General features: G+C 44.6%; 1 protein-coding gene across 2 annotated transcripts in view; it reads left to right on the plus strand.

Moving 5' to 3' along the window:
* The first annotated feature begins 225 nt into the window (after positions 1-225).
* St6gal1 (ST6 beta-galactoside alpha-2,6-sialyltransferase 1) overlaps positions 226-15,897 on the plus strand; it is a 139,353-nt gene continuing 123,681 nt past the window's right edge. The window contains exon 1 of one of the 2 annotated variants that reach the window (XM_005330992.4): positions 226-504. The gene's annotated coding sequence lies outside the window, so the exon portion shown is untranslated. Of the gene's footprint in view, positions 505-959; positions 978-15,897 lie in introns of those variants that run through there. The other variant, XM_021730321.3, reaches the window with a different exon arrangement.

The raw sequence follows: 15,897 nt of genomic DNA on the forward strand, positions 1-15,897 counted from the left end.
CTGGCTCTCTCCTTCAGTTCCCCCTCCCTGGGGGAAGGCAGTGTCCCTGTTTACGCGGAGTCCTAACAAGGCACCCTTAACCCTTAGCCCGCTCGATAGCGACCTCCGGAGGGCCAGGATGGTTTGGGGCGCCGTGTGGCCCGGGGCCTTGCCTGGTCTCCGTGACTCTATTTGCATAACGGAGACGGCTTGCTTCCTCTCCGCCCCTTCGCTGCGCTCGTCTTCCCTCCTTTCCTCGATCCCACCACCACACACCGCCCGTCCCTCGTTCCTCCTCGTCAAACCCCACCTCCTGGGACTCCCTCTAAAGCTCCAGTCACGAGCTCCGCTATCCCAGCCGAGAGCTGAGTCCGGAGGCACCTGGGGGAGGGGAGTCCTGGGCAGGGCTGGCTGGGGAAGACGCCTGGGGCACTGCCCAGCGCTAACAAAGGGAACGGGCTACCGACCAGCGTCAGCGCAGAGCGGGCGGAGCAGCCGCAGCCTTCTCTACTAAGAACGCAGAGAGTGAGTAAGGGGTGCGATGGGTGGCGGCGTCCTCAGGGCCCCCGGGAGGAGTGATGCAAAGGGGTACAAGAGCAAAGCACAGCCGTGGGGCCCGCGGCGCGCCTAGGGCGCAGGGGATCTGTCTCCAGCGCCTTCTCAACTGCCTTTGCGAAACCAGCCGCCTTTTGGCTGGGCGGGGGAGAGGGGGTTGGTGTATTTGTCCGTGCTGTGGGGCCGCCCTGGCTGCTCCCCGGCTCCACGAACCTACGGACCCACAACAAACCCACGTGCGCGCGGCCCTCCGGAGCCCCGCTTTCTCCACCGCGCCATCTGTATTGTGTGAAGCGGACGTCTTGCAGAGTTCGGGTTCCTGCAGATCCTGCCTAGTGGGTTTGCAGATAGGGAAACAGAGGCCCGCGGTTGGAGAGGGAGCACGGACACCACAACAAACGCACGTGCACCCTGCCCCGGGAACCGGGCGCACCGCAAACCTGGTGAGCCGCCCGGTGTAGCCGGCTATTGTCTCTGCGGCGCGGGAGGGAGCGGCGCTGCAGGCGCCACTTGGTGGAGGCAAGCGAGAGACATTTAAAAGGTACCGCTTGTGCATCAGACTAAACTGCTAGATTTTAAAGGAAAAACGAAACGAGAAAGCAGCTACAAAAAAATTACCCCAGCCCAAGAGTCTGTCCCAGCCGTGGAGCATTCCTTCGGGTGAAGTGGATAGGCTCTCACAGAGGTGTGCTAGGCATATAGTTCTAAACAAGGGTCTATGGGTGTCTTTCCAAAAAGGACCATGACCGGCGCAGCATTGTCCACGCGCTCTAGTGACCGCCTCCTGGGAAATCTGCGAGCGCCTCTCCAGCCTGTAGAAAGAACAGTCCAATTTAAACACTGGCCAGTAAGGGCTTAGGTTTCCCTGCGCTTTGCTTCAGAGGTCGTGAGTTTAGACACCCCAGGTGTCACTGGCTCCTTTTCGGTTTATTAAATGTTTTCACAGGAACGCCGTTCTGTGAAACGTACTGTTTCACTTATGGGATTATTTGAAAGAAATTCCAAGGTCCGGAAAGAGAGGCCTCTTGTTTGTTTTGTTTTTCGTTGCTCACATGCTCAACTCAACATTGCAGGTTTTACTTAATCAGTTCTGGACTGGCAGCAGGAGGATGGTTTGGGGAATAAATTGGTCTCTTAGGCAATGGTGTCAATGAGGAAGTAAGACCATATGGTTGGGGAGTAAGAGGTGTGCGCCGCAGGAAGGGAAGGAGCACTGCCCCACTGTGTGCTTGGTGAGTATTGGGGGTGCAGCTTTACCTTGTCTAGTACGGTTGGAGATTAACCTTTCTCAGGAGAGCTGGAGAAATCTCTAGCCCCATGTCACTGTTATTGAAAAGGTCAAGAGAACATCCAGCGAACCTTATTATACTTTCCAGGAGGGAAACTGAGGTCTGAGAGTTCAGCCGCTTATCCAAGTTTAAGCTGGGTGAAACTGGGGCCCGGATTTGAGTGTGGGTCTCCCAGCTCCCACACTGCACAGCCCTGCTGGCAACTCAAGGCAGAACCAGGCTTCTGCGGTTGGCTTAAAAGACAGTGGCCTTAGGCAGAGTAGACTTAAACAAAGAAAGTAATTCAGATTGAAAGCTGCACCCTCCTATTATCCCTTTCAAGAGTTCTTTATTCTTTTGAGAAAAGATACATTTAATAATTCCTTACTCTTCTAGCCTTTCATAAGCCTAGTTATGATTAGGCTGATTGCCCCTTCCCCTCAAATTGGACTATGGCCAATTATAGAGACTTAGATGTTTTGCCTCTCATCCAGGTGCCAGGAGGCCTTTGTTTGGGTGAAAGCATGGGCTGTTGACATCAGGGAGGAAAGTGTCTCTTAGAGGGCTGCTCCTGATCCCCTCATGGGAGAACAAAGCATTGTTTTCATTGGTTTTATTTTATTTATTTTTTTATAGAGTCCCACGGAAGTAACTGCTTATTTTTGTATTTGGCAGAGGAGAAGTTGGAAAACCCAAAAACAGCCAGGCCGGTTTCGATAGTTAGGGGTAGTTTGTGGTTTTCCCCTGTCCCTGTAATCTCCTAGCTACACTTGTTTTTCCTTGGAGTTTGTTTCAGGTTCACAGTAATTGCACTTGAGAAGGGAGTTTGTTTTTCTCATTAGGATGCTAACCCTGTAAGGTACTTGAGAAATCTTCAGGCTGCATCCTGGACCTTCTTATTTCCAAAGAGAAATTACTTGCCCAAGGGTACATGGAAATGCACATTCTACTTTTAGAGCTTCTCAAAAGGGAAATGGTTGCATCAAACAAGTTGTTGTGGGTACCCTAGAGGAGAGTCAAAGTTATGTGGTTGCTATAACAATACCCTTGAAGTCAGAGAATGAATTCCTTAAGGATTTAAATGTGTTTGGTTATTAAACAAAGGCATGGATCCCAATGGTGGATATGGTAAAGTGTTACAGTTGTTGGGAATCAGTTCTCTTTAGTGCTTACTTTGCTTTTACACAGGGTTCCTTTATTGCTTTCTGCCTTATGCAGTCAGAAGCCTGTTTAGCATATAATTATAAAGCAGAGGGCAGTGAGAAGTCAGAAGACTTCAGTTAGCTGTTCACACTACCTCAACTCTTGGGCTCCAGTTTTCTTTGTTCAGTGAGATCCCTACCTGCCCAGTCTCTGTACCTGCTGCTCTAGTAGAGTGAAAGATGCTCAGGCCTTCCAGATAGAGAAGCAGAAGGGCCAGTGTATGATGTGAGGGGAATCATGTGTATAAATCTCCTGGAGTTTCTGGCAATATTAGTCATATGACACAGGCATATGTTCAGATCTCTTGGCAGGCTCCTGTGCTCACCAGATTTTAAGGTGATAAATGGGGAAACCTGTGTGCTTGGGTAAGGGGTCCCCACTGGTCATAAAGAGGTGTGAATGCCTGCTAAACTATAAAGGGAGGTTTGGATAGTTATGAAGTCTGTGACTCTAAGACAAAGTAAAAAACAGATGAAAAACTAGAACTTTCATAACTTTGGTTGTGCAATCTTAAGTCATTTCACTTATTCATTCTCCTTATTGACAAATAGATAGTGGAAGCAGAGAAGGTCTTGTGCTCAGCCTGGGGTTACCAAGAAAGAATGAGTAGATCCATTCTTTGCCCTAAGGGATTTACAATTTTTCTGGAAGCCCCAGTCCAGCCCTACCAACCTTGCTGGGAATACATTTGGATCTTCCATCTTCTTGGAAGTTGTCCTTAACAGCCGAACAAAATCTAATTCACCTCAATTTTGACCTCTGGAGGGCCCCTCTTTTTATTGGTAAAAGTAAGAACTGGTAGTAAATGAGAATTGGTAGTAAAGTGGAAGATGTATGGCTTCAAAGAAAATGTAGTGCTCCATAAGGGTGAGGATGTGGTTACATTAAAAAATGCCAGTAATAATTCATTAATGAAAACACAGTGATTGTCTAGCATGTTAGAGTCCTGTAAATCTGGAAAGGGAGTTTGTTGCTCAGACCTGGTATCAGTGATTTGTTTGATAATAGCTGAATTAAGGAAATTTTTCTTGTTTGCATATATTCTTAAACTACATCATTGCAACCTGACTCCTAGGGATATACTTTTTATAGGCTTTTCTATGATAGTAACATTAAGCAATGAAGTTTCATCATATTAAAATGCTGGGGTGGGCTGGGGATGTGGCTCAAGCGGTATCGCGCTCGCCTAGCATGCGTGCGACCCGGGTTCGACCCTCAGCACCACATACCAACAAAGATGTTGTGTCCGCCGAGAACTAAAAAATAAATATTAAAAATTCTCTCTCTCTCTCTCTCTCTCTCTCTCTCTCTCTCTCTCCCTCTCTCTCCCTCTCTCCTCTCTCACTCTCTCTTTAAAAAAAAATGCTGAGGTAATTTTCTAAGTCATTACTAGTCAGGTTAGTCTTCAGAATCAATGTGGTAATTGAAGTTTTAATCATTGTTCCGATTATAAAAACAAACATGTCCACTGAAGACAAATTGGAAATTACAAGAAAGTATTGAGAAACAGAAAAGTGTTCCACTATTCTCAGACAACCACTGTTAGCACTTGATAATTTTCCTTCTGCTATTTTCTTTTTGTGGATTGTTTTCCCTATATGGTTGATAACATACTGTCTTTGCAGTGATGTCTCTTATCTTTTTGTGCTTAATCTTCTCATATATGCATTTTGTAGTCCCCATCTGCGTTAAAGTGGTGCCCTTGGATTTGTCATCCGTATCAGCTGCTCAGCATTTTGAAGGTCAGGTGGTTTAGGATCACTTTAGTGAGGGCCTGTCTAGGACTCTCTCCCTGCCTTTGCTCAAGGCTTCAAACATCAACCATAGGGGGCTGTAGCTGTAGCTCAGTGGCAAAGCGCTTGTCTAGCATGTGGATTCGATCCTCAGCATCACATAAAAATTATCAAATCAAATAAAAGGTATTCTGTCCATCTACAACAACAACAAAAAATTTAAAAAAATCAGCCATAGGTTTTTTTTTTTTTTTTAAGTTTTAAGAGTGCTGGGAGTACAGTGGAAGAGAAGAGCTCTGTGCGTGGCGGCCTTGAGTTCTAGTCCTGCCCTTTTGATCTCTAAAAGGTTTTTTATTGCCCTAGTTTTCAGGTTTCGTGTTAGATAAGCAACTCCAGGCTCCTTTATTAATTCATCCATCAGTACTCAAGCCCCAAGTCTAAACCAAAGACAAATAAGAAGAGATCAGCTTTTAAGAAACTCAGAGTCCAAAGGAGGAATCAGAGGGGACAAGAGACTTATGCAGAATGCTGTGCAGTCACAGAGGAGAGTCAGCCTCCCAAGACCACAGCCGAGCAGCCAGGACAGCTTTCCAGACAAGGGCCACTATTGGGTAGTCAAGCTATTCTTCATCCCCCGCTCCTCCCCCCCCATTGATCCTGTGATTAATATTGTCTGCCAATAAATCTCTGCTCATTTTCCAGATAATTTCCATAGGAGAGGGTCTTAAAGTTGGAATTTTGGGTCATATATTTATTTAGTTATACATAAAGCCTTAAAGTAGAGAAATATTGTGTGTTGTGGGAACTGTAGAAATTAAGGGCATAAGCGATTCAGGGTTTAGATTCTTGTTTACCATTTACCACCTGGTGTACATGGGGATAAACTAAAGGTACTAAACTTCAAAATCTTCCTCTGTAAAATGGGAATAAATGATCTTATCCCACGTGGCAATTGTAAGGATTATTTTGTATCACAGGTAAAAGGTCCAGTACAGTGCCAGGTATACAGGGGACACTCAGAAAGTGATGGATATCCTTGTTGTAATTTGTTTTTTGGTCCTAGTACTTTTTCCTGCCATGACAACAGGCCCTTATATGGCTTAGTGCTGAGGGAAGTGGAATGTTAATTAGCACAGAACCTCCTCTCCGGTGATAAATTGAGACAGAAATGATCATTTGCATCATGCACTTAAAAAAAGTCCTTCTATTATAGAAAAATCCAAACATCCAAAAGTAGAAAGGAGGGTGCAATGAACTCCATATCATATTATCTAGCTTCAACTGTTGTCAAAACTCATGGCCAATATATAACCCCAACCTCAATCCCATGTTACTTTGAATCCTGTCCCAGACAGCTTATCTGCCTCTTCATAAATACTTTACTGAGTCCCATGACACATAGTTGAGACATTGAGTTGTTCTGGCTTGGTGGTGGTGGTGGTAGGGTTGCAGTTATAGGGCTGTGTGTGTGAGTGTGTGTGTGTGTGTGTGTGTGTGTGTGTGTGTGTATGTGTAGCAGGGCTGAGGAGGGGGGGGGACCATCCTGGGAATGCCTTAAGCTTTATTGCTCAAGTAGGGAGGCCCTGCAGTGTCCCAAAGAGATACAGTAGAAGGAAGACTCAATTTAGAGTTAGGAAACTTAATTTCAAATAAAGGCCCCAACCCTTAGCAGCGGTATGCTTTTGGCAAGTGACTTTTGGATCTCTTTGAGCAGGTTTATAAAAATTTGGTGACTACTGAATGATGTAATCCATGTGGCAGCCTAAGTGCCTCACTGTTAGTTGCACCTAAATCAGACTTGACCCCACCTTCCTTTGTGACAGGCAGTTTCCATGAGGAATGAAGGTCCCAGACTAAGGCCTGGTCTCACCAGAATGCACTCTGGAGCATTACTGCCAGCCTCTCACACCTGACACACGGTCATTTCTCAGGGTGACACCTGACACACAGAGCACCTATCCTTGCAATTCTGCTTTCTATTCCTTCTCTCTCTTAGCCCTTCCCTCTGTTTCATTGATGAGGGCAAGGAGCCCCAGAGAAGGCCCTGGTCCTGCCAGCCATACTTTGAATAACAGGCCCCTCTGGGGTCCTTTTCTTCTATGGGAAGGGATGGACTCCCCTTTCCACTTCTGAAATGAAGTCCTTGCTGAGTCTTCATCTCTTCCAAGTCACAGTTACACCCAAGTAGGATTGTTTGCCTCAAATAAAGGAGGAGAAGATCTGATTTCATAGTCAAAACAAAGCCTCTTCTTCATCCACTGGAACTCTCATTATTTCAGGATCTGGACTGTGATTTGTGGTCTCTGGCTGTTCTTAGCTATCTGTGTGGCCTTGGGAGGGACACACGCTACCTGGGCAGCCAGACTCAACTCCCCATCCTCTCCAGTTCCTTCCAGCTCTAGTATCATCAAATGAAAGATTTGTGTTAGTTTTGGAGGCTTCTTCACACAGATGATACATGAGATCATTTTAGAATATTCAGAGAGAGTGAAAAGTTACCCCCTTCACCACGTATGCCCTTCTTGCCCCATTCCACCTGTCTCTGAAGTGACTCCTGTTTACAGCTTAAGCGGGGCCCTAATAGCCCCTTTCTTCTGCATTTATGTATGTATTCATGATTATATGCAAATGTATTTTACAAAGTCAGTAAATGGATTACATTATACCTGCCACTTGACAAATTGGTCTTTTGCACTTTATTATGGGTTTTGGTGTACCATTCATTATCAGTGAATGCTTATTTTTTTTTTCATACTACATTGTTTTCTGTAGTTTGAATGTGTTTACTTAACCAATCTTCTATTGGTGGACATTTGACTGTATTCATAGAAATATATTTCTAAGTGTATTTAGACCTTGGATGCATGGAAAATTGTTGGAAAGTGTCAGTGAACTAAGTGAACCTGTCTATCAAGCTCTGGAAAAGGTGGCAAGGGAGAGAGACCAGGGACGTTGAGACCAGACCCTGTTATACTGGAGGGTTCCCGGGAAGCCACCAAGAGACTGACTGTTTGGATGAAGGGTTATTTTTGGAGAAGCCTGCCTGGTTGTGTGCCCTCAGCCTTGCGTGCAAAAATTGAGCCGCATCATCATCTCCTGTTCCCTGGGCCTCCTAAGTTTGCTTCTTTTCTGAGGGTCAGGATTGGTGACCCTGTGGCTGAATTGGCACTTAAGGGATAGGGAGGAGAGAAAAGGAAAAAAAAAATCAAAATTGCATTTGCTCTCAGGCTCTGGAGGAGGAAATGTTCCACTCTGTGTAGTTGTTCAGACCCATCTGGAGTGCGAAATGATCCTGGATCCCACCCAGACAGGGACAGAATGAAGCCCATCCAGAAATGGGCTACATGAAAGACAGGGGGTTAGGATGGCCTGTGGAAGGTGTTAGAATGCATGTGGAAACTGGGGCTTTCTGTATTGCAGAAGATCCAAATAAGAGGCATCTTCTTCATGAAGAAGAATGATTAGAGCCATGCTGAATGGCTACTGAGGAAAGGACAACCACTTTGGAGACAGGGTGGGGTGGAGACACTTGCAGAAGGCAGATAAAGAACTTAACAGACCAGGCCATGCTACCAGGCAGCGGACCCTTGTGGTGGAGAAGTTCAAACAAAGGCTGAAAGTGAACTTGTTCACCATCAGAGGACTCCTGCTTCACAAGGGAGCTTCCTTAACTGCCCACAAAGGCCCTTTCCAACTTCGAGAGTCCGAGACTATGGGTGAAGAACCAGAAAGATGCAAAGTAGAATCTGAGGGGAGTGAAACAAATTATGGACAATGTAACCTGAGCAGTTTCTACCTGCTTTGAAAACATGGCATAAAATGGAAACCTTCAAAAGAGGCTTAAATATTGTTTCCCTTGGATCTTGGCAATCCTCCCCTGTTCTGTCCTTGGCTTCAGCTCTGCTTGACCTTATATTCATAAATTATTTCCACAGGAATAAATATATCCACATACACTTTAGATGACCAGGAAATCTGGCAACTGGAAAAGAACTACATGTCCCAGGAGGAGGGTTGTAAATTTTTTTTCATTACAAGTCTTTCTAAATTGGTATCCTACTCCTGATTGGTGGAGTTCTCTCTCACACAGTGCCAAGACGTCATCCAGCTTTAAATTTTGGAACACTGTCCCCTTTGTAACCTCTTGGAGGTCCTCTGAGTTAGACTTGAGAGGACCCGCCATGTCCCTTTCTGTGTTACTCAGCTTTTTGTCATTGTGATCAAAATAAACAACTTAAAAGAGGGAAAGTTTAGTTTGGCTCATGGTATTAGAGTTTTCAGTCCACAGATCCATTGCTCCAGGCCTGAGATGAAGCAGAACAATAGGGCAGAAGGGCATGTGCTGGAGGAAAGCTCATGGCACAGTAGAGAGGGAAGGAGCTGGTGGTGTGGGGCTGGGGAGGACAAGATAAGTCACCCTTCTAGGGCATGGTTCCAGTGACCTACATCTTCAGTCATTAGGTCCCGCCTCCAAGTAGTCCATTCAACCATCAATGGATTAATCCACTGATGAGGTTAGAGTCCTCATGACCCAATTATTTCCTAAAATCTCACCTTTAAATACCAGATCCAAACCCTAACACTTTCCTTAAGTCTTAGGCTAGTTTGATGAGGGAAATGTGGCCAATATTATCTTCTGGGCTTTTGCTTGTGCCTGGCCCTGATTAAGCACTATTGGTGTTGCGATTTTCATAGCAGGGCTGGTGTTTTGGCATCATATTGCAGATGAGAAAACTGAACTCCAGAAAGGGATAGAACTCATCCACAGCTCCTCTGCTGCTGAGGGGTGAAGCTGGGAGTAGAGGGAGTATTGTCAGTCTTTCCCTACATCATACTATAGGTCTGCCCACTGCTAATAACTCCCAGTTCTTTAGGCTTAAGAAATGTTTAGTTCTATTGTTTATTGGGGACTTAGTTGAACAATTTCTCCTTACTGGAGCTCAGGAATTTTTTTTTTGTGTGTGTGTGTGTGTGGATGGGTGGGTGGGTGGTGGTGGTGGTGGTGGTATTGGGGATTGAATCCAGGGTGCTTTTACCCCTGAGCTACATCCCCAGGTCTTTTAGTTTTTCATTTTGAGAAAGAGTCTCACTAGTTGCTGAGGCTGGCCTTGAACTTGCAATCCTCCTTCCTCAGTTTCCTGATTCTCTGGGATTACACATATGGGTGGTGCCAGCTCCAGGAAGCTTTTTTTTTTTTTTTTTTTTTTTTAATCATTCCTCTAAAATATCTGAAAGAACTAATGGAACAGTTAGTTACGTGTGTATAATGTGGCTTTTCGTCCCTCCCTTCTCCCCTTCCCTTCTCTTCCCTTCCCTCTCTCCCTTCCTTTCTCCCTCTCTTCCTTTCTCCCTTTAAAGCTGTGGTATCCACTTGTGCTTATTATTTAGTTATGACTGGGATTAAACACACTGTTAGTAAGCATGACCACAGATTGGTGGTTACCACTGCTCTGCTACCTTAAATGCCTTTAAACTTGCAAATGGAACTCAATAGCATCATTGTTAAGGGCTTATCTTGCAGTGTGCCTCTAGGCTGTTAAACAATTTCTTCTCTTATTGAGTATATTCAACATTAGTTTGCTCATCAAATATTTATTGAATGCCTATTATATTCTAGGCATTGGGAATACCTACAGAAAGAACTCACATTGTAAGCATGTATGTGTGAGTGTACACAAACTCACATTTTCAGTGAAACTATCAGGGTCTTGGAAGTTAGTGGCAAATAAACTCCCCCTACTATGCCCTTCCTCTCTTCTTAGAGTCTTTGCTTTCTTCATTCATTCAACAATCCTTGAGTGCCAGCTGCAGGTCATACACATGCTTACTTATAGAATATAGACACGGATAAGGAAGTTTTCTTTTTTCCAGAGCTTAGTTGTATGCAGACATTCACCAATTTATTACAATCTAGTGTGATACCTATTATGATTTGGGTGTGCACAGAAATGAGAAGAAGGAACAGTGTTTGGGAAAGCTTTCTGGGAGAGGTGATACCTAATCTGGGTCTTAGGAGATAGAAGCTGTTAGCCTCTGGGGAAAAGGTAATTTTGGGGAGAAAGGACTGAAGGACCAGAGATTTCAGTGTGAGGAGTGGCTCGCTGCATATGTTGGGGAAAACTAGCAGGTTGGTATGGGAGAGGAACATGAGAGGCAGGAAGTGGGGGGGAGAAGAAGTTGGAACTATTACATGTATTATGTAATGTAATTTTTATAACTTCCCTATGAAGCATGTACTATTATTATTTCAATTTAATAGATGAGAAAAGAAAGGCTGAAGGAGGTTTGGTGACTGGTTCAAAGGCAGACCACTAAGTGAGCTGAGGTGCTCAGACTTGAATGCAGGCTGCCGGCCTTTGGAACCTGTCCTCCCGGCCTCCACTTCAGGGCCTACAAAGCTTGGTTTTCTGGCCAACATGTTTTTTCTTTCTTAATATTTAAAAGGTAACACCCCGGGGCTGGGGATGTGGCTCAAGCGGTAGTGCGCTCGCCTGGCATGCGTGCGGCCCGGGTTCGATCCTCAGCACCACATACCAACAAAAGATGTTGTGTCCGCCGAGAACTAAAAAATAAATATTAAAAATTCTCTCTCTCTCTCTCTCCTCTCTCACTCTCTCTTTAAAAAAAAAAATAAAATAAAAGGCAACACCCCTTGCTGGATTCTCTTCCTTCTACCTGCTTCATGATGTGACCCATGTTTTGCTATGTTGGGACCAGAGGGTCTGATTTTTATGGCCTCTTCTGAGTCTGGTTTCTAGTTTTTCCCCCCCTCCTTTTTACAGATCAGAAATCTTGAAAGAAAACCTTTATGGGCCCAATCATGTATGATAGGGGAGAAGAAAAAGATTTATCTCCTTTCTAAAAAGTTCCAGGTTCATTTGGGAGCCCACATATTACCTGTGAAGACTCTAGTTCAGAGAGGCCCTTTAGGGACTGGAATGGGAACAAGCCGCCTGGGCTGGAGGAATCGGATAAGTGGGCCACGACTTGTCCTTTAAGGATGAGGAGGATCGGGGAAGGTGGAGGGCATCCCATATGATGAAAATTATCCTGACTCATCTAATGATGAATGGGACATCTTTTGCCTTTGTCCTTGTCTGAGGCCATATAAGGTATTCACTGAAAATAAGTTTAAGAGCTCAAAGATAGATGATGAAGCTATAGAATTAAATAAAACAGTCTATGTCTATGATGGCTTGGATATGAGGTAACCCCCAAAGGCTTCTGCAGGAATATTCAGAGGTGAAATGATTAAGTTATTAAAACTGTAACCTGATTAGTCCATCCTAGTTTGAATGAACTGACTAGGTGGCTGGAGGAGGTGGGTCATTGGGGGCGCATCCTGGAAGGGTTCATCTCCTCTGCAGCCCCTTCCCGTTCTCTGCTTCCTGGCTGCCAAGAATGGAGCAGCTTTCCTCCACCAGCTCGGGCCCAGAGCAATGGAGTTCAGTCCACCACGGACTAAACCTCTGAAACTGTGGGCCCAGATAAACTTCTCTCTCTCTTTTTTTTTTTTATTGGTTATTCAAAACATTACAAAGATTGCAGAATCACATCGGGTACACATCCACATTTTTCATAATGCCCTAACAGTAACTGTTGTATTCTGCTACCTTTCCTATCCTCTACTATCCCCCCTCCCTTCCCCTCCCCTCCCATCTTCTCTCTCTACCCCATCTAGGTTGCTCTCGTTGGGTGTGTTGGTCACAGCGATGAACAGTTGATTAACACATTTGATTAACACATTGATTACTGAGGTAAGGGAAACAATTGAGGACACAAACAGTATCCTGACAGAGAAAGTTAATAAAGGGGTTTGGGGAATACCGTGGTGAAACACTAGCATGTGCGAGGTTCTGTCCTCAGCAACACACACACACACACACACATACACACACACACACACACACACAAACCAGTTAATAAAGGAACAGACTAAAATCCATTGAAAACTAAGTTACTCACAGAGAAGGGAAGCTTGAGGAAAATCAGTCTATGATGAGAAGAAAAGATAAATCAGAGATCTAAAGTTGCTCAAAGGTGACTCTCTAGGATGGCAGTTGGAGAATCCTTAGAGCACATACCACTTTTGCTTGGTCACATGAACACACCTGGCTTCAAGGTAGTGGAGAAAAAATTCTTCATCTAGGTGTTGGACGATTCTTAAATCTCAGGATTTTCCTTTTCTATCTCTGAAAGGTAAATCTTGATATTGGGTACAATTAGTTGCTGCCATGGAGAAAAGTCATGTTGGCCCGAACCCTAACCCTAACCCTTAACCTGCAGCAGAAGAAAGACACTTAGTGGAGATGTTCACAGAATTCTGGGGGAGAGGCAGTGGGACCCGAGACTTCCACACTCTGTTAATTCCTCAGCAGATGTAAGGTGGGGAGATGTTCTCATACTCACAAGAACCTGGGAGATATTAATTAACAAACATACTTAAGGAAAGGGTTTAAAGGTGATTTGATAAGTCCTTGCTCCATTCAACTAGAGAAGCAAAGCTAAGCCGAGGTGGGCAGTTAAGGCTCAGAGAGAGGATGTGATGAAGTAAAAAGAATTACCAGAAGCAGAAATTGGGGGAGAAGTGGAGGAGGTGTAAGTGGCAACTTTCCCTCTCACACTATTTAAATGAGGTGTTAAAGTGACAGCTTTAAAATACAGCTATTTCATAAAGCAATCAGTATCCAACCTTTCACACATCCTTCCTCTCGTTCTCCACATTTCTATACATATATAAATAAAGAGATGTGATAAATGATATCAATCTGTTTATTTTTTCTGGACAGAGGAATCTTGGGTGATTTTTAGCTGTATTTTCATGTGTTGATTGACATTTGAAAAATCATGAGCAGGTCCTATTTAAGTAAAACCCCTAAGGCTATTCTAAAGGGCATTTTTGAATACATAGGAAGTGGAGAGTGGGCTGGGAGATACAAACAGATGTATTGTCCTTTCATGGGAGTTTGGGAGTCAATTATGTAAGTCCCTAACTCCAAGCAGAACAAAACATGTTGTAAATCAGATGAACAGTTTGGTCATGGGGCCAGAAGATGACAGAGAAGGCTTCACAGAGGTTATAGTTTGGCCTGGATGTTGAAGGAGGAGATTTCTGATAGGTGGATGAGAGAAAGGACATTCCTGGCCTAGGGGGACAGCAGGAATACCAGTGAGGAGGAGTGAAGGTATGTGGCTTGTCTGGGAAACTTGGTGATTTGTTGTGGTTGGCGAGCAGAGGGCAGATGAGAGAATAGCCTGCTTGGTCCCTACCCACAGTTTACCAGGTGCCACACACAGACAAACCCAGCTGCCTGGTGATCCCACAGAATGGGCAAGTTATCCCTGAGGTGCAGAGGAGGATGCTGAAGCCCAGTAAGAAGTTAATTTTCCCCCAAATAATACAGGGAGGAAACTTTGAAGCCCTTGGGCTGCCTGCACTCCAAAGCTCAGGGTTTCTCTACTGTTCTATGGTTCGTAGTGTAGAGACCCAAATTAGCTATCTCTTTGAAAGGAAATGTCTAAAAAAGTAAATAAATATAAAAATGTACCAAGTGTGGTAGTGCACATCTGTAATCCCAGCCGCTAGGGAGGCTGAAGCAGGGGGATCGCAAGTTCAAAGCCAGCATCAGCAACTTAGCCAGGTCCTAAGCAACTAAGGAAGACCCTGTCTCAAAATATAAAAAGGGGTTGGCTCAGTGGTTAAGCATTCCTGGGTTCAATCCCCAATATCAAAAAAACATATGTGTGTGTGTGTGTATGTATGTGTGTATATATATATATATATATGTGTGTGTGTGTGTGTGTGTGTGTGATTTCTTTGTAAATATTTTATCAATAAATATATCTATCTTATATTTTACACATAGATATATTTATATAAACATATAAAGTATTTATGTAAACATGAAAATATTTGCTTATAAAATATACTTTTTAAGCATTTTTTACTTTTTTATTAAATATTTTTAGCTGTAGATGGACACAACACCTTTATTTTATTTATTTATTTTTATGTGGTGCCAAGGATTGAAGCCAGTGTCTCACATGTTCCAGGCAAGCCAGAGCCCCAGCCCTAAAATACATTTTAGATATGAATTTTATAGGTAAAATTTTAGATGATTGTAAGAATTTAAAACATGATCCAGACTTGGCATCTAGCAGTTGTATGGCCTCATGCCTTAATCATAGCCTGAATTTTCTTATCCATAAAAAAAGGATAAGGACTGTGCCACTGTCTAGCCTCAGATGAGTTTTTATATTCTAATTAGACTACAGATGTGACATGTTGAGAAAGGATAGGCTATAAAGAAGGCTTGTTATTGCTGACACACCCTTTGGTCTTCCAAGAGCAGTGCATCTGTTAAAGCATGCACAGATGTCCGTAAAAGCTCTCACTGTCTGGGACAGTGGTCCCTACAGTGTTGAAAACAAACAACTTGGTCAACAGGCAAGAACCTGTGCTCTCCTTGATGTGAATAATCCACTGGGGGCTGTAGCGGGATGCAGCGGAGGAGGCCAGCTCTGCCTCTGCCAGGATGAGTGAATGCTGCTCCTACCTTCCTGGTTGCTGGGGAATGTCTGGGTTAGGGAGTTAGCCAGGATGGCTGTCAACAGCTTGGCGAGGGTGGAGGAGGGTGTCCAGACGTGCCAGGCTATGGGAAGGAATGCCAGAGCTGCCCGGCAAGCAGGCCCCTGCCATGTCTGGGAGAGGCTGGAGGTCTGGAAAGGGACAAGAGAGACATGTTTGCGGAGGAGTCTGGTCACCATCCTTATTTTGCAGAAGTACCAAGGAGAGCAAAGGTGGTCTAGATAGAGTGGGCTGCTGACTGCACATCACGTGGGCGGGCAGCCAGGCCTCAGCATTGAGCTAATGGGACCTGGGACACTTGGGACACCTTGTATTAGTTCCAGAAAGATAGGGATATAGGGTCTGGGATGGGGCCTGATATGCTCTAAAGGTCCAAAGGAAGGGAGAGAGAGAGAGAGAGAGAGAGAGAGACAGAGAGAGAGAGAATGTGTGTGTGTGTGTGTGTGTGTGTGTGTGTGTGTGTGTGTGTGTGTGTGTGGTGGGGGAGGGTATAGGGGCAGTAGTGCTACTGCAGAAAGACTCAAGCTATTCCACTCTGCTGAAGAGGTCTGTGCTTCCTTCCACCATTACT

This window comes from Ictidomys tridecemlineatus, chromosome 3 (genome assembly GCF_052094955.1).
Source record: "Ictidomys tridecemlineatus isolate mIctTri1 chromosome 3, mIctTri1.hap1, whole genome shotgun sequence".
Classification (NCBI taxonomy): domain Eukaryota; kingdom Metazoa; phylum Chordata; class Mammalia; order Rodentia; family Sciuridae; genus Ictidomys; species Ictidomys tridecemlineatus.